This window comes from Sus scrofa, chromosome 15 (assembly GCF_054392235.1).
Source record: "Sus scrofa isolate SSC_HxYL_T2T_F1_AM1 chromosome 15, Sscrofa_HxYL_maternal_Yorkshire_Landrace_v2.0, whole genome shotgun sequence".
Lineage (NCBI taxonomy): Eukaryota > Metazoa > Chordata > Mammalia > Artiodactyla > Suidae > Sus > Sus scrofa.
Window position 1 is genome coordinate 54,121,261 of NC_139397.1, and position 18,190 is coordinate 54,139,450.

At 36.8% G+C, this 18,190-nt stretch overlaps 1 long non-coding RNA gene across 9 annotated transcripts in view; it reads left to right on the forward strand.

Moving 5' to 3' along the window:
* The window catches only part of LOC110257172 (uncharacterized), a 207,761-nt gene that overhangs the window by 16,183 nt on the left and 173,388 nt on the right, over positions 1-18,190 (forward strand). For 6 of the 9 annotated variants that reach the window (XR_014829791.1, XR_014829787.1, XR_014829789.1 and 3 more), the window contains 3 exons: positions 5,140-5,207; positions 9,892-9,975; positions 10,409-10,503. This is a non-coding gene — a long non-coding RNA (uncharacterized LOC110257172). Of the gene's footprint in view, positions 1-3,505; positions 3,564-5,139; positions 5,212-9,891; positions 9,976-10,408; positions 10,504-10,615; positions 11,534-11,590; positions 15,107-18,190 lie in introns of those variants that run through there. The other 3 variants (XR_014829795.1, XR_014829790.1, XR_014829794.1) reach the window with 3 other exon arrangements.

Below are 18,190 nucleotides of genomic sequence, written 5' to 3' on the forward strand. Positions count from 1 at the left end.
CGGCCAGAAGTGGCACTATGGCTTCTACCTGGCTCTCCTTTTCCTGGATCACTTTGCCTTGGAACACTTGGCTTTGGAATGGAGAGACCAGTTATGGGGTTATCCTGGCTGATAGTCTCAGTTGGTCTCCCTGGCCTCCACCTCTGGAGGTCCATGTGAGTGAATGAGCTCCTAAGTGTTTCTAAGCCTGGACTTTGAGTCTTCCTGATGCTGTGGCACAGAAATGATCCAGTGTGTCCTTTCTAAACTTGTGAGCATGAGAAACCAAGATAATAATTGTTTACAGCCTCTTAAGTTTGGGCTGATTTGTCACACAGCATTAGCTAACCCATATGTGTCTGTACCTCTGGTACTGAGTTCTTAGTCTGGTGCCTATGTTCTTCATGCCACCCCACACTCATACCCCAGCCTTAACTACTTTTTGCTACAGTGGAAGGATTTAGGATCTCTGCTGTCAATGCCAGCCACGGTGTCAGGAAGAAGAATCCATTTACACAGGGACAGAATGTCCCAGGAGGAATGATTATCCCTGGAGCAATTACTACCAGTAGGGTGAATCCAGTGTTGAAGGAGAAATGTTAGCTAACTCCAACAGCACTTTGGGTACAATTACATGTAATTTCATTACAAAATTATCTTGTTTTGTTTATTTATTTGTTTAAATTATCCATTTTATAAACATCATTAAATTCTAACTTAATGATGCAAAATGTTTCATCATTAGAATGTGTTAGCAATGTTTAAACATGGGGTTGTTAAGCCATCTTAAGATTTGGAAACACCTGCTTTTGATAGGTTAGTACTTAGAGTAGATACTTCTTTGAAGTTGTTGCAATATATTTTTCTCATAGATGTTTGGGCAGTTGAGTATGTACAGCTTATTTCTAAAGAATCACAATGAGGAGTAAATGAAGTTGTGCTTAAACTGTTGGTAACCATACCTAGTCAGCACCTGGACTATGGATCTGATTCTGTAGGTAATATTGACGGAAAAGTCAAGTCAACTCTTTTCTCAGTCACCTGAACAATCATCTGGATTTCTACTTTCTTGTACCTTCTTTTATCAATCTCCAGAGAAAATGTCAAATCCTGTACTTTAAAAATTATTGTGGAGGAAAATAATTGCATTAATAATTTATGATTCACAGATAACTTATCAGTAACAGCGATTTATGATGTTACTTTGCAGCCAAATAGGCTTAAAGAAATATAGGGAGTATTACACTTGAGCATTACTTTCAAAAGGGAGATTGGAAAGAAATGCTTAACCTCAAGGGTTTTGGTTTGGATAGGAATGCTATGGGAAGTGCTACGCTTGCCGTGATAAGGGTTCAATATCATGTACTTTAAATTGGGGTGTAAATGTTCTAAAATTAGGTTGTGATGATGGTTATACAACTATAAATATAATAAAATTCATTCAATTATTTTTTTAAAAAAGCCTTTCAGTAGCACATCGCACAATACCTAGTATTCTAATATAATGTGGTCAAAGTTAATAAAAAATTAATGCAACTTAGCCCTACTAAAGTTTTGTACAAACTAGCTTTTAAAATAGAAATAGAGATGGACATTTCTAGTGACATAGGCAGGTGAGTCCTCTTGGCTCTCTGGCTGATCTTGTGCCCCCCTCCTTCCCCATTAGGATACACCCCTGGTTGACGTGAGTTTAAGTACTTTGGTTTGAGTCTCACCCAACCAATGGTAATGGAGTAAACCCATTCATGTGCTCTGCCCCAGCTATGTTTAGAATTTACACTTAGAATTCATAACTACTACTGTTGGCCTGGGACACTCAATATTTAAAATCCTAGCAACTTTGACCTTCTAGAAAGGTCTTCCCTTATGTCACCACCATCCAATCCATTTCAGTTTCAAGTAAGCTACCCCCAGCTCTCTTCATCCCTCTACCAGACCTGTGGGGTTATTCCCACAGTATTTGTTTCTGAAGGCAATGGTCTGGTAACACAGCACATGGCAGATATTTAGAAGCTCAAACTTAGCTTGAAAGACTAATTGAACCATAAGGATAATTGGAACTTTTATGGCAATAAGAACAAAGAAAAGGTTAATAAAGCTCAAGATATGATTTTAAATGGTGATTATTTCAGAGAAGAGGAGGAAGATGGATGGCCAGTGGATGAGGCTGGAAAAGTAGAATGAAGCCTTTAAATCCTGCTTCTCTACTATTGCAACTGAGAATTTCCCTAAACACCAGCAAAAATTTCTGCCCTCTGAATGTTCTGCAGTTAAACTGTTCTATATAAAATTTCACATACTACCTGGTATTACAGTTATTTGCAAATATAACTTACCCTCACTGAAAAGTTAACTCTTCAAGACACAGTTCATTTTCCCAAGTTTCAGGTCCCAGAAGTGCTTAGCATTATAGCCTTTGCATAATGGGTAGTTAATCATTATTTTAACTAGCTATTTCAAAGAGGAGGTATTGTACAGACAAATTTAAAACTAGCTTTTAAAAGGCCAGAAATCAAGAAAAAAAACAGTGATGTATTTACATGCTAAACATTATTTGTACTTCTCATTTATGTGAATATAATTAGAAATGAGATTACTTATAGTTAAGTATATACATAAAACTAAGACTAGTTAAAAAATGCCTGATTTCTTTTGGGCTGTGAAGATTAAAGAAATAGACTTTAGATGTTTGCTTTCATGAATTTTTTTCCCACCTTTGGTTTAATAAACATCTTTCTAAATTTATGGAAAGAAATGAACATTTTAAAATACAGGTTTTTAGACCATGATTTATTATAGCAACTACTATTTCCCAAAACTATACAACATAGAAGCACTAGATCTGAGGGAGGTGACATCTTTTATCTTTCTGTCCAGAGTTTAGTGTGTTCCTTACACAGAATATATGCTCTGTATGTTTGAACTGAACTAAATTGAAACATGTGAAAGAATGACATGAATATGAAGAAAAGTATCAACATGTTCATGCTTACACATGTAATCTTAGATTGTGTCAACATGTGCATGCTTATCCGACCTTAGATTAGATGTTCACATTATAGTAAAAATACTTGCCAACATTCACAGAAAGGAAATAAATGGAAAAAACAAAGTAGGATCCTACTATATATAAGGTAGTATATACAACATTAAGAAATATAATTTTATTTCTTATACAAACACCAGCTCAATGTGTTAATGAGTAAACTACTAGATGTGTGTATTTGCCACCCATCATATGCTTTCCCTTGATGACACCATCTCAGCTTCCTGGGGAAGGGGCAGGTCTCTTTGCATTGGTGAAGTGCTATACTGGGATGCTTGCTGGTGGATTTCTACTATGGACTAGTTGGTATATTTCTCCCAGATCTCTTCCCATCACTGGTTATAGTTAAATAACTGGCAGGTAATCTTGGCCAATCAAACATCTCTCCTGGGACATTGAGGCTTGTTATAATGATAAGGTTAAGATATTCACAGGGATGCATTTGACTGATGTGCCCATATATGTGTCTGTTGGTTCCAGCTGTGGGTAGCTGCATGTTCGCATCTGATCCAGAGATGTACATATTGCCCTGAATCCTGTGAGTGATCTTACATACTTCCAACAATTGTTACAATCACTTAAAGTTAGGCAGATTTTGCTTGTTCTCATCCTCTTTAGATTATTATTATTATTTTGCCTCTTAAAAGAGTTCCAACTAAAACAGCTATTAAGTAATAAGCAGTGGAGGAAGATGAGAGAGCTAAGAGAGCTTGCTCTGTGCTGGGGGGTTTTGGAAACATTTTCCCAAAGAAGAAATGTTTTATGTGGAGCTTGAAGGAAGGGCAGAAATTGACTATGTTAAATGAAGAAGGAAGAGCATTCAGGGATGCGGAAGGCCTGGTATCAACCATTGGAAACTGAAAAATGGGTATTACATTTGGAGGAAAGTAACTGGAAAGAAAACATTTTATGTCATCAATGCAAGAGCAGAAAAATATATTGAGAATATATATTGATCCTGAGTTTAAGAATTTAGTTTTTAAATGATATTTACATTATACCTAAAACATTTGAAGATGCTATGTCCAGGTTAGACTGCAAAAGAAAGTTAAGCTTTGGTTAAAGAAGAAACAATTATTCTAACTACTGATTAATAACAAGAATAATTATTTATTAATATTTGTTTTATTTTTTTGACTTATTTCCAAATTACAGATAACCTTGTACATGAAATATACATAATTTAAAAATTGATATTACAAATCTATAAATCCTAAACGTAACTCAAGAAAATTACATTTTTTTTGTTCTAAGAATAGCAAAAAAAAAAAAAAACTAGGATTTTTTAATGATTAATTTTTTAGATCTCTGAATAGGATTTGTGAAAAAATGAAAATGTGTGAAAATAAGTCACAAAATTACAAAATATGTCTACAAAGAGATTATTGATAATTAAAAGAAATAATTGTAGAAATTTTGATCATAAAGTAGAAGAAAATTGTATCCTCATATAAAATTATATCAATATTGACACGTAATCCATGTAACTCCATGTAACTCGAGATCCAAAATTTGGCTGGGTCTAAAATAACCACTGTGAGGAGTTCCCATCATGGAGCAGCAGAAACGAATCCTAACAGGAACCGTGAGGTTGCCATGAGCTGTGGTGTAGTGTGCACACATGGCTCGGATCCTGTGTTGTTGTGTTGTATGCCAGCAGCTATAGCTCCAATTGGACCCCTAGCCTGGGAACTTCCATTTGCTGCAGGTGCGGCCCTAAAAAGCAAAAAAATAAAATAACCACTGTGATTTCCATGGCAGTTGAGTGGCTCAGAGAATATGGGTACATGTGAATTCACTAAGGGTTTCCAGGCTCCTTCTCTGTCTTGACCATCTGGGGAAGAAGCATGCACTCACTTCAGTGGGCAATGGCCTTCCCCAGTGGCTGTCCAGTGTCTGCAGGGCCTCTGTGGAGGGGCAGACCAAAACCCTAAGCTCAGTCCAGAGGTTAATGAAATGGTTTCACATGCTTGCTGAAGGCATTGGCTGGCTTTTGGTTAAAAATGCTGTCTTCAGGGACAGGTTTGTTTTAAATCAATATGTGAATTTACTTTTCACTGCAGAGCCTTGAAATCAGTGTTTTAAAGATGCATCTCTTCATTTTGTTTTCTCAGGGGATGGACTAAGATTTCCCATGTCATCATATGTATAGCATGCATCATTTTTGAATAAATTCAACTTTGTAGGTATCATTTATCAAATTTACAAGACTATTTTCTAATATGCTTTGCCTGTCAACTTTCTCAGTAATTCTCTTACACCCCATAGTGAAAATGACCCATCACACAATCTGTTGATGGCATTCACTGAATGAGAATTAAGCTTATAATAAATCTCACATACTTGAAAGTATAGTAATTGGGAGGATATGTGATTTAACATGCAACACTCCCCTCTGGTATACATCAGTAATAACCAGGCATTCTGGTGTGAGAGTATAAAATGTGCCCTGCTGCCCGCACGTCTAAAACAGGCAATGTGTTTATAAACTCAGTTATTTTGTATAACAATTAAACATTTTCTGAATAGTACTTTAAAGAACAGGTCTATATACCTTGGATTGTTTAGTTTTTAGGCAGCTTTTTTATCATTTTGTTCAACATACACAACCACACAGTGAAAAAGTTGATAAGCAACTAGTCCTTGCTCCGCATAGTGCCCTGTTAGTGGAAACATGCCCGTTTTGGGGATGAAGCCCTCTTTTTTAGGTTCCGTAGTAATTTGAAATGACCAAATCATTTAGAAAAGCAAGCTATATATGTAACCATGAAACACTGAACATGCGAGTAGAAATAGTATGGCACTATGAATAAAATAAGAATTCTCACTGTGGCACAGAGGGTTAAGAATCCCACTGCAGTGGCTCAGGTCACTGTGGAGGTGTGGATTTGAAGTCTGGCCTGGCACAGTGGGTTAAAGGATTAGGTGTTTCCCTAGCTGTGTTGTAGGTCACAACTGTGGCTCAGATTCAACCCCTGGCCCAAGAACTCCCATATGCCTCAGGTGCAGCCATTAAAAAGAAAAAGAAAAAATACTGTGACATAATTGAGACTTGGCATCAAGTGGTATGACATTCTTATATCTGTTGGAGAAACTTAAGCTGCTATTGATTTAAAAGAAAACGTCATCTTCTCAATTTTCTGGACTATTTTCTGCTCCCGTTGTATCATTGTTACAAAAAAATAAATATGACTTTGCCTTGCTGTGGAGAAGACCAAGAATAGCAATATGATGCCATATTTGGGAAATGTTATATAAAGCTCTTTATGAGTCCCAAACACATTCAGTTTAAAACAATCTTCTGTGGAAAATTTGTAAGATTTTTTAGTACTAAATCCTAAATGTCCAAGATGTATATATTGGTGGGAAAAACTTTGAAGTACAGAATTAGAAAGCTATGTAAACTGCCAGCTTTAATCTGTGCCAAGAGACAGAGGAGGTCCACTGTCCTAATGATAACAGGGTAACCTTCCTGTCTTGTTCCTAGAACATGATCATGTCTTTTCTAGCACATTCTCCTTCACTTTGACTCCTTTCTCAGGACATAATATTATAATGATGACAGATGGCCAAGACTTGTATTAAGAGTTTTTTCCTAGGTTATGTATGTAATTCTCACAGCAACCTCATGAAATAGACACCCTAATCATTGCATTATTTCAGATGAATAAAAAAGGCCAAGGAAAAACTGTCAGGATTACATAAGCAACAAGTGGAGAGGTCAGCCTTCAGACCTGAAATGATCCAGTCGAACCCCCTGGCTTTTAACTGCTGTACTGTATAGCCTCTTCCTGTCTTTCTAAGAGAGAACCTTGAATTCACATCACATTTCTTTCTGACATACTGTATCTTACCTCTCTCTTTCTCTTTACTTACCTACTGTTCCCTTTCCTTTAATCCCTTGTGATTTTCTTTTTTGATATTGCTTTTATTTCTCAGTCACTGCCCTTAACTACAAATATTTCTTGAAGTTTTCTCTTTAATTCTCCTTCTTGGTCACTGATTTTGATGGCTCCAGCTCTTGTTTCTGGAAGGATGATCCTTTATCATCATGAGCCTTGAATTCTCACTGGATGTCTGTTCCAATAATTTGAATTGTCAGATGTTCACTTCTTCTGGGACATTTATTTACTCCATTCCCAGGTTCATCTAAGGGTAAGACTGGACACTAAATAAGGCAATTGTTGCAACACATCCTTGCTAAATAAATAGGCTTGGAACAACATTTTCATATTCTCGCTGCCCTCTTAAAATAAGAACAATAAATGTTTGTTCTTTTCTCTATGAATTTGTCTGGATTTTCAGACTTAATTTTTGGCACTTTACCCATCACTTCCCCATCCCTTGTATCTTGTGTCCCCCTCCAGCCCATACTCTTCTTTTTTCTTCCCTCCCTTTTTCTCTCATCCTTTTGTCTGGAAATACATTATGTTCTCTCCATTGCCCATAGTTCTTTTTCTCATGCTTTATCATGGTATTCGGCATTCATCTATAACAGTTCTAGTAAATGGTGATGGCAGAAATGAGAACCAGTGTTCTCCATGAGCTGAAGTCCCTTCTTTCATCTTCATGCCCTTTGAATTGTTAAATATTCTGAGCCTAATTGTTTAAGCCTGAGTGTAACTGCACATTTTATTATACCAAAGTTACATGTGATACTATTTTTTTCTCATTCCCCATATAATGCAGCAGTGCTAAATAAGCATACAACAGACATTCAAATAAGCACTTATTTTGATGAACTAATTCTTGGTCATGTAACACATGCCTACATTTCTCAGAAAGTTGTGTTAGTTCCTTTTCTATGTGAGACAACAAGAATTTACTTTTCTAACATGACACATGTTACTATGTTGGTGATGAAGTCCTCAAAGTACTTTAGCTAATTCTGATGTCATTAAGGGATAATTTTTAAAAAGTTAACAGTGCATTTTTGGAAGAATTCAGGGACAGGAGAAGAAAATATCCATATATAATGTTCATTTCTTAAACTTAAAAAAATGCATATATGTGAATTTGCCCATTTATCCACATTTGAATGAAGATGGTCATAGTTTTGGACTTTTTATTCACTTGTGACTTTCACTATCAATTTTTCTCATATAACAGTGTAACCCATCTTTGAATCTTCATCTACCCTTGATTGTTTCGCACCGGTGTTTTACTGTTAGGTCTGTACAGTGACTTGTTCACATAACTGCCACCATAGGTTTTTATACTAATTTGTGTGTTTGCTTTTGTCATTAGGAAGATCATTGAAGACAAAATGTAGCTTTATGCTTTTCTTTATCTAAAGACCCTGTGTGTATATTGTGGTCCATCCAGAGATGCTTCTGATTATATAACTGCATTTACTGAATAAAACCCGATCCCTGACAGTGAATGAGTGTTCTCCCATGTCCAAGAGTCCATTTGTCAAAACTGACCTTTCCTGTGAAACAGCTACAATTAGTTGATTCAAGTGTCAAAGTCCCATCATAAGATAAGAGTGTCAGCTAGGAAATTTTTTTTCATTTGATAATAGGTTTCAGAAAGAGTTATAGATGGATTTGATGTTGCTGTCTAAAGTTGAAAACTCAGCCTGAAATGTGCCCTGAGCAATTTAGAAGGCCACCTTTGAACTGAGTTATATATCACAATTTTAGGTTTCTGGTAGATTGTTCATAAAATCATAACTCTTTGAGGAACATCTTGCTTTCACTTATTTTAGTAGTAACATAAGGTCCAACAAATCTTTCCTACAGCACAAATTTTTTCTATATGATACATTATTCTATAGGGTCTATACCACATTAATATGCAATGATGATAGGAACTTTTCAAAAACATTATTTCACATAAATGAATAATTCATAGCAGCTTACAGTTGATTACAAAGTGCCATGGTTTTGTAAACAAAAGGTGTAAGATAAAAATAAAAATTCAAGATATATGAAAAGTACTGACTTAGAAAAGCTGTGTTGGGGAAACTCTGAAGGGAATTAAAGGAAAATCTTTCAATGAGACAGGCTGTAGACATCCTACTACCTGTTAGCATAATACTTATTTGAACTTGAGGTCTGCCAAAATTGTTAGGGTTTGCAGATTTTACAGAGACTTCTAAAATGTAATCATGAAAAATAGAAGTGTTAGCACACAATAGAGACTGTTTGACTGAGAACAAAGTATAAAAATAACACACTAGGGCAAAAGATAGGACAATGGAACAATAATGAAGCTGAAGAGAAGAGATATTGTAAAGGCAAAGAAAGTATTTAACATTAAAATCACGGAGTGTGATAGGCCTCAAGCCCACTTCCATGATAAGGAAACATCCTGGCAAGAAACTAATGTGCCTTGTAATGGCTAGAGTGAAGCAAGTCAGCCATATGGAGAACTAAAAATAAGCTTCTTGTTAAATCCACCTGTGGTACAGGAGATGTCACCTTGAAGGCAAGGAGAGCAGAAACATGAACTCTACAGGAAAAAAAATGCATGTTAATTATGAGCTTATATGCCAAAGAGCATGAAGTTTAAATAAGTGTGGCATGAAAAAACTCAATGCCTAACTCTTGATCCAGTCCCTCCCTTTCAACACTTTCATTATCCTTAAAAGTATTCCACCACCATCATGTAATGAAGATATATTTATTGCTTTGAATGGTTCTGTGGAACCATGAAAATTACTTTGTAGACTGAAACTGTGCAAAGTGTTCTCATTAATCAAAGGTAAAAATCATGTTTATTCCACGACTTTTATAAATTTTGGTCTAAATGTTAAACATTCCTTTTCTATCATTGACAAATGTATAAGGAACAAAAAAAATTTGTAAGACTTACTGTAATTTGACACATGGGAAACATTGAGAATAGTGTATTTTTTTAAGCCAACAGACAACAATGGATGTTGAATGTTATCAGACAGTGACATTCATCTCTCCAGGAGAGGGAGAAAAGTGCTGACATTGTAGGTAAGTAAGGATCTGGAAAGTTTTTCTGACCTAGTGCAGGTCCCATTGCATACAGCTCCTTCTCTCCTCCTACACTCTGTACAGCTCATATCCACCAGCTTCAGAGTCAGGATTACTATTGGGAGAGGACATCCGATTGCTCTATGTACAGTTGTGTGAGACAGCCAATTCTTCACAAAATATGTGTCAAGAATAGTTTTCAATAGCACTTTTTTTTTTCCTCATTGTACAACTTCTGAAATGATGCAAGCATCTTTCCTGTGCCTATATTTGTCATATTTTTGAGAGGATCAGCTATCATTTTATCCTTGTACCACTGAGGTTGTGGAACATGGCCAAATTCAGTTTAATATGAGGTTTTTCACCCATTTCTAATCTTTGAGCCCTTTTCATTCTGTTCCTTACAACCACTTTCCTCATTGATGTCTATCAGTTGACCTTCACTAAATTCCTCTGGCTGCATGTCTGGAGTCTCTGGGCCAACAGAGGTGATGACAGCCCCCTAGTTGGCTTCCCCTATGGGTCCAGGTATGTTTGATTTTTATTTAACTTTTGGTGGTGTTTGGTTTCTTTGCTGCAAATTCATTTGTATTAGGCAATTCCTCTTTGAATTACCCAGTTTTGTAAAAATGTTACTTAGATTTATCATTGGGAAACAAGGAAGCAACACCACTACATGCTTTACTGTCTGTGCATGAATTGAAAAACAGATGCACAGGGAATCAAGAATGAACTTTGAGAGATTTGAATGGACCCTGGTCACAATGCATGATGCATCTGTAATCTACATAGGTGTTTCCATTATGAAGAGCTAGCAGAAAAATTTGTGCTTAATGAAATTACTCAGTTAATATACTGTAGTAACTGAAATTTGAACTGTTTTGGGACTGTATTTATTACTTAACTACAGTAAATGGGATTCAAGCATATGGGAACCATGTGAGCAAAGACAGCCTGTGCGTGTGTTACAGTTTTGTATACACTGTTGTATTATTTTGTGTGAACATGTTTTTGCTATTGTGTAAGCTGAAGCATTCTCTCAGGATGTTACCTAAAAGTCAGTCTGATTGTTTTGCTAAGTAACTAGAGATACTTGAGTTGTATGATGATAATAGGATTTTGTTTTTGATACCAGTCTGAACAAACTTCATGCTTTCATTCCCAAGAGCACCTTTCATGGGAGGGGAGAAGGTAAGAAATTTGGGGATTTTGGCACAAAGAGTTGTCTGAGCCTCAGTTATAAAAGCCTCATTTTTTTAAATTTATTGTGATACTGATGCCTAACACTGTGCAAATTTAAGATGTACAATGCATTGGCTTGATAAATTCATATATTGCTATGTATTACCACTGTAGCATTAGTGGATACCTCTAACTTGCCACTTAATTATTACTTTTTTATGGGGAAAACAATTAAGTCTTTTGGCAGCTTTGATGATTATGATGCAGTATTGTTGACTAGAATCACTATGCTGTGCATTAGCTCTCCAGAACTTATCCATCTTCTTATTTATCTGTTTATCTACTAGTTACAAGTTCTATCCTTAATCATCTCCCCAATCCCTGCCTCCCAAACCCCTGGTGACCATCATTCTTTTTTTTTTTAATTGTACAGTTGCATTATTTAATTATAATTTTCATAAATTCTTTGGAGAGGAAATCAGAATCAGTTCTAAGAAGACTTCAGCATTCCAAGAATGATGTCAAATGACCCCCTTCATGGTGGATTATGCAGTTATTTACTATGAGATATATTTCTTCTTCAGAGATTCCTTGTTTGTGTATCAACTACAGATTTTTGGTTTGCAGTTATTCTGAAGTTTTGATATGAGTCTATATGTATATGAGATTGTTTTAAGTTGTTGTTCTCTTAATTGCAAGTTCACCTCCAGTGTCCTGCATTTGTACCCACCTCTTCTCATGATTTCTGATTTTGCTGGTATAATTGTGCATGGGTGATTTCGTATCTTTACTGTATATATACCTTTATTGGTGAGCCTTGTCTTTTGTGGAATTTTTGTTTCCTGTTGCTGTGTTTTCTTTTCTGCCTAGAGAAGTTCCTTTAGTATTTGTTGTAAGGCTGGTTTAGTGTTGCTGAATTCTCTCAACTTTTGCTTATCTGTGAAGGTTTTGATTTCTCCTCCAAATCTGAATGAGAGCCTTACTGGGTAAAGTAATCTTGGTTGGAGGTTTTTTCCTTTCATCACGTGAAGTATATCATGCCACTCCCTTCTGGCCTGCAGAGTTTCTGCTGGAAAAATCTGGCAATAACCTTATTGGAGTTCCCTTGTATGTTACTTGTTTCTTTTCTCTAGCTGCTTTCAAGATTTTCTCTTTGTCTTTAATTTTGGTCAGTTTGATTATTATGTGTCTTGATGTATTCCTCCTTGGGTTTATTTTATGTGGTACTCACTGTGCTTCCTGGATTTGAGTGAGGGGTTCCTTTTCCATGTTAGGGACGTTTTTGGCTATTTTCTCTTGGAATATTTTTTCTGTCTCCTTATCTCTCTTCTCCTTCTGGCACCCCTATAATATGGATGTTGGTGCGTTTCACATTGTCCCAGAGTTCTCTGAGACTCTCTTCATTTGTTTTCAATCTTTTTTCTCTTTTCTGTTCCACATCCGTAATTTCCACTAACCTGTCCTCCACCTCACTTATTCGTTCTTCTGCCTCCTGTGTTGTGCTGTTAGCTGCTTCTAGTGAATTTTTTATTTCAGTTATTGTATTTTGCATCTCTTCTTGTTTAAGTTTTATATCTTGTATATCTCTTTGGTCAGTGTTTCCTGTAAGTTATCCATCTTTGCCTCCAGTTTCTTTCCAATGTCTTGCATCATCTTCAGTATCAACAGTCTAAAGTCTTTTTCCTGGAGGCTAAGAATCTCCTCCTTGCTTAGCTGATTTTCTGGGGTTTGTCCTTTCTCCCTCCTCTGAGTTATAGTTCTCTGTCTTTTCATTTTTACAGGTTTTTGGTATGGTGACCTTTTTACAGATAACAGGGTTGTAGCCTCTCTGACTTCTGATGTCTGCCCCCCTTGTGGCTGAAGTCAGTGTGGGGGCTTGCTGTAGGCTTCCTGATGGGAGGGGCTGATGCCTGCCCACTGGTAGGTGGGGATGATTCTAATCCCTCTGGTGGGTGGGGCTTAGTCTCTGGATGGGATTAGAGGCAGCTGGGTGCCTGAGGGGTCTTTAGGCAGCCTGTTTACTGAGGGGTGGGGCTGTGATCCCACCTGGATTGTTGTTTGCCCTGGGGCTTCTCAGTGCTGACTGATGGGTGGGGCCAGATTTTCCCAAAATGGCCACCTCCAGAGAAAGGCATGCTGCTGAATATTCCCGAGAGCTTTGCTTTTAATGTCTGCCCCTCACAACAAGTCATGTTTACCCCTGTTTTCCCAAGATGTCCTCCAAGAACTGTGGTCAGTTTTGACCCAGATTCCCATGGAGTTTTTGCCCTGGGACCCAGTGCACATGAAAATCCGTGTGCGCCTTTTAAGAATGGGGTCTCCATTTCCCCCAGTCCTGTGGAGCTCCTATGCACGAGCCCCATTGGCCTTCAATGCCAGATACTCCAGGGGCTCTTTCTCCCAGTGCCAGATCCCAGCACATGAGGGCTTGATGCGGGGCTCAGAACTCTCACTCCTGTAGGTGAGTCTCTGTGAACCAGTTAGTTTTCAGTCTGTGGAGCTTCCCACCCAGGAGGTATGGGGTTGTTTATTTGGTGGAATCACCCCTCTAACCTCTTGATGTGTCCTCCTCTTTTTCTTCTATAGTAGGGTATCTTTTTTAAGGTTTCTGGTCTGTTTGGGTGAAGTAGTGCTCAGTCTTTAGTTGTGAATTTTGTTGTTTTCAGGAGAGAAGTTGAGCTCCAGTCCTTCTATTTCGCCATCTTAATCCTCTGGTGATCATCATTCTATTTCTACCAGTTCTGCTTGAAAAGCCTCAAATTAAACTATAACTTTCTATTTAAATGACCATGTGAAGAGAGTCTAAATACCTGATGACAGGATTTTTTCTTTTTTCTTTTTTCTTTCTTTTTTTTTAAACTACTTAAGTTATTAAATATGTTTTTTTATATTTAGATAGACACAAAAGGAAAAAACCCTAGGCTGTTTACTCTCTGAAAGCTTCTTTACCAGCATATACCTCTTAATATTGCAGCATTTGAAACCTGGTTTTCATAGGCTCTTCTAGCATAAAACTTTTCTTCTACAGCTGAGAAAATAACGAAACAGAGAAAATGAAACAAATGGAAGTGGGATCATATTTTTCTTAATCCATTGCAGATGTCTGTGCAGATTGCAATCTGGAAAGTAGACTTCTATATTTAGTTTTTGACTTGATTCTCACCACAGCCCTCTGAAGTTGGCAAGCAGGAATTAAGGTCATTGTACCAGTGGGGACATTTAAAGAAATCCAATGTCTTTCCCAAGGTCATGCAGCTCCTGACAGGAACCCTCATCTCCTCATCCTGGCCCCGAGGTTGTATCTGGTACCTACCTAGTGCCTCATGTGTAGAAGCTATTTCCATTTCCACTCACATGTATAGAACCTTATTTATAGAAACAACTTAAGCTTTGGTTGATTTCTCTGCAAAAGTCCTCAGCAATCTTGATCTCTTTTTCCAAAGACTTTCAGGTGTTATTACTATAAACTGCAAAATATTGCTTGCTGGAACAATTAATTCAGGGTCCGGCAGAAAGCTTTCAATAGCCATCTACAAATTAAAATGACTAAGTAGTTTTTCTCTGGGGATGCAGCCTGTACTGCCATTAAATTATTTGCATACTGTTAATGCTTTGCATGTGGAGTCGTCCCAGTGGGCTCCATTCTCCTGAGTGTCCCTTGTTTCTACTGCTCCCTATGTGATAATGACTTCTTTAGTTGGTTGTCTTCTCCAAAGGGCTTCTAAATTTTTCACGCAAGTTTTTATGTTACATACCCATATTCACTTATCACTATCTAGGCAGAATTAAAGGTATGTGAACACAAATTACATGAATGTACACAGGACTTAAAATGTTAGGCACATTTTACGGAGAATGTCCAGTCTTATTTAAAGAATTTGAGTTCTCTATGTATGTGCTTTACATGGAAAACAGCCATCATTAAAAAAGGAGATGTTTACTATAAAAATGATGTCTGCGAGTTTCTCTTTTGCAGATCAGTTCATCTGTGGCATATTTTATTTTGTAAGGTTCTCATTTCTTTTTTTCAATTGTTTTTTTTTTAAATTTTAAAGTGTAGCTTTTTCACAATGTTATAGCAATTTCTGCTTTACAGCAAAGTGACCTAATTATATATATATATATATATTTTTTTTTTTCTTATATTATCTTCCATCATGGTCTATCCCAAGAGACCAGATATAGTTCCCTATACTATAGAATATTACCTCATTGCTTATCCATTCTAAATTTAATAGTTTGCATCTACTAACTCCACACTCTCATCCATCCCAGTCCCTCTCCCCTCCCCACCCCTTGGCAACCACAAATCTGTTCTCTATGAGTCTTACTTCTGTTTTGTAGATAGGTTCATTTGTGCCATATTTTATAAGTGGTATCATATGGTAGTTGTCTTTTTCTGACTCACTTCACTTAGTATGAGAATATCTAGCTACATTCATGTTGCTGCAAATGGCATTATTTTGTCCATTTTTATGGCTGAGTAGCATTCCACTGTATATATGTACAACATGTTCTGTATCCATTCATCTGTCAGTGGACATTTAGGTTGTTTCCATGTCTTGGCTGTTGTGAATAGTGTTGCTATGAAAATATGGTGGCATGTGTCTTTTTGAATTATGGGTTTGTCTGGATATATGCCCAGGATTGGGATTAGTGGATCATATGGTAGTCCTATATTTAGTTTTCTTTTTTTTTTTTGTCTTTTGTCTTTTGTTGTTGTTGTTGTTGTTGCTATTGCTATTTCTTGGGCCGCTCCCATGGCGTATGGAGGTTCCCAAGCTAGGGGTTGAATCGGAGCTGTAGCCACCGGCCTACGCCAGAGCCACAGCAATGCAGGATCCGAGCCGCATCTGCAACCTACACCACAGCACACGGCAACACCGGATCGTTAACCCACTGAGCAAGGGCGGGGACCAAACCCACAACCTCATGGTTCCTAGTCGGATTCGTTAACCACTGCGCCACGACGGGAACTCCTATATTTAGTTTTCTGAGTGACCTTTATAATGTTTTCCATAATGGTTGTACCAATTTACATTCCCACCAACAGTGTAAGAGGGTTCCCTTTTCTTCACACCCTCTTCAACATTTGCTATTTATAGACTTATTAATGATGTCCATTCTGACTGGTGTGAGATGGTATCTCATTGCAGTTTTGATTTGCATTTATCTAATAATTAGTGATGTTGAGCATTTCTTCATGTGTCTACTTGCCATCTGTATATCTTTGGAGAAATGACTTTGATTGGGTTGTTTTTTTGTATTTGTATGAGTTGTTCATATATTTTGGATATTAAGCCCTTATTGGTTGTATTGTTTGTAAGTATTTTCTCCCATTTCATGGGTTGTCTTTTCATTTTTTATGGTTTCCTTTGCTATGCAAAATCTTTTAAGTTTGATTAGGTCTCATTTGTTTATTTCTTTTTATTAATTAATTTATTTATTATTTTAATATATATATATATTTTTCCCACTGTACAGCAAGGGGGTCAGGTTATCCTTACATGTATATATTACAATTACATTTTTTCCCCCACCCTTTGTTCTGTTGCAACATGAGTATCTAGACATAGTTCTCAATGCTATTCAGCAGGATCTCCTTGTAAATCTATTCTAAGTTGTGTCTGATAAGCCCAAGCTCCCGATCCCTCCCACTCCCTCCCCCTCCCATCAGGCAGCCACAAGTCTCTTCTCCAAGTCCATGATTTTCTTTTCTGAGGAGATGTTCATTTGTGCTGGTGGTATCACTTATAACTGGAATCTAATATCCAGCACAAATGAACATCTCCTCAGAAAAGAAAATCATTTGTTTATTTCTATTGCCTTGGGAAACTGACTTAAGAAAACATTTGTTCAGTTTTTGTCAGAGAATGTTTTGCCTATATTCTCTTTTAGGAGTGTTTTTGGTGTCATGTCGTATGTTTAAGTCTTGTGGTTGAGGGGAGGGAGTGGGATGGATAGGAGTTTAGGGTTGGTAAATAAAAACTCTTAGAATGGATAAGCAATGAGGTTCTACTGTACAGTGCAGGGAACTATATCCAGTCTCTAGGAGTAGACCACAATGGATGATAATATCCTGTCATGGTGCAGTAGAAACCAATCCAAATAGGAATAATGAGGTTGCAGGTTCGATCCTTGGCCTTGCTCAGTGAGTTAAGGATACAGCATTGCCAGGAACTGTTGTGTAGTTTGCAGACACAGCTCAGATCTGGCGTTGCTGTGGCTCTGGCGTAGGCCGGCAGCTGTAGATCTGATTAGACCCTTAGCCTGGGAACCTCCACATGCTACAGGTGTGGCCTTAAAAAGACAAAAGACTGAAAAAAAAAAGAAAAAAATAGAAAAATTTTGTGTGTTTGTGTGTGTATATATATACATGAATAATTGGGTCATGTGTGTATAATATATATATATATATATGAATAATTGGGTCACTTTGTACAGCAGAAATTGGTATAACCTTCTAAATCAACTACACTTTAAAAAGAAAGAAATGATGGTGACATTTTCAAAACAGGTGTAACTAAGTATATAGGAATACAACTGTGATTTCCCTGGTGAATCTTTCATGCTCAACTTCCCTATGTAGAAGTTTAAAGATGGTTAAAATTTTCATGCAGAAAATTGTGTTTCCACAGCAAACTTGATGCTATAGATGAATCATAAAAATACCTTTGAATCTTTTGTGTCAGTGTATGGTAAATAAAACAAGAATGGTAAACTTAATGGCTAAATACTTGCAGGTATATTTGAATGATTAAAACATTTACATTGAGAATACTACTGATGTAATGTTTTGCATAGATTTTCCTCAGTAACATACAATTAAGAATCATTTTCCCCTTTGTCCTTCATGATTATGAAAGGTCAAATATTATTTCTGTTGTTGGTAATTAATTTTGAATAATTCCATTTGAGTTTGTATGTTTGAATTTTTATAAAACTTAATCAAATAATGAGAGTTACCATTTAAAATTCAAATTTATCTGAAACTTAAGCTTGGGGAAGCATAATTTATGAAATAGTTCAGTGG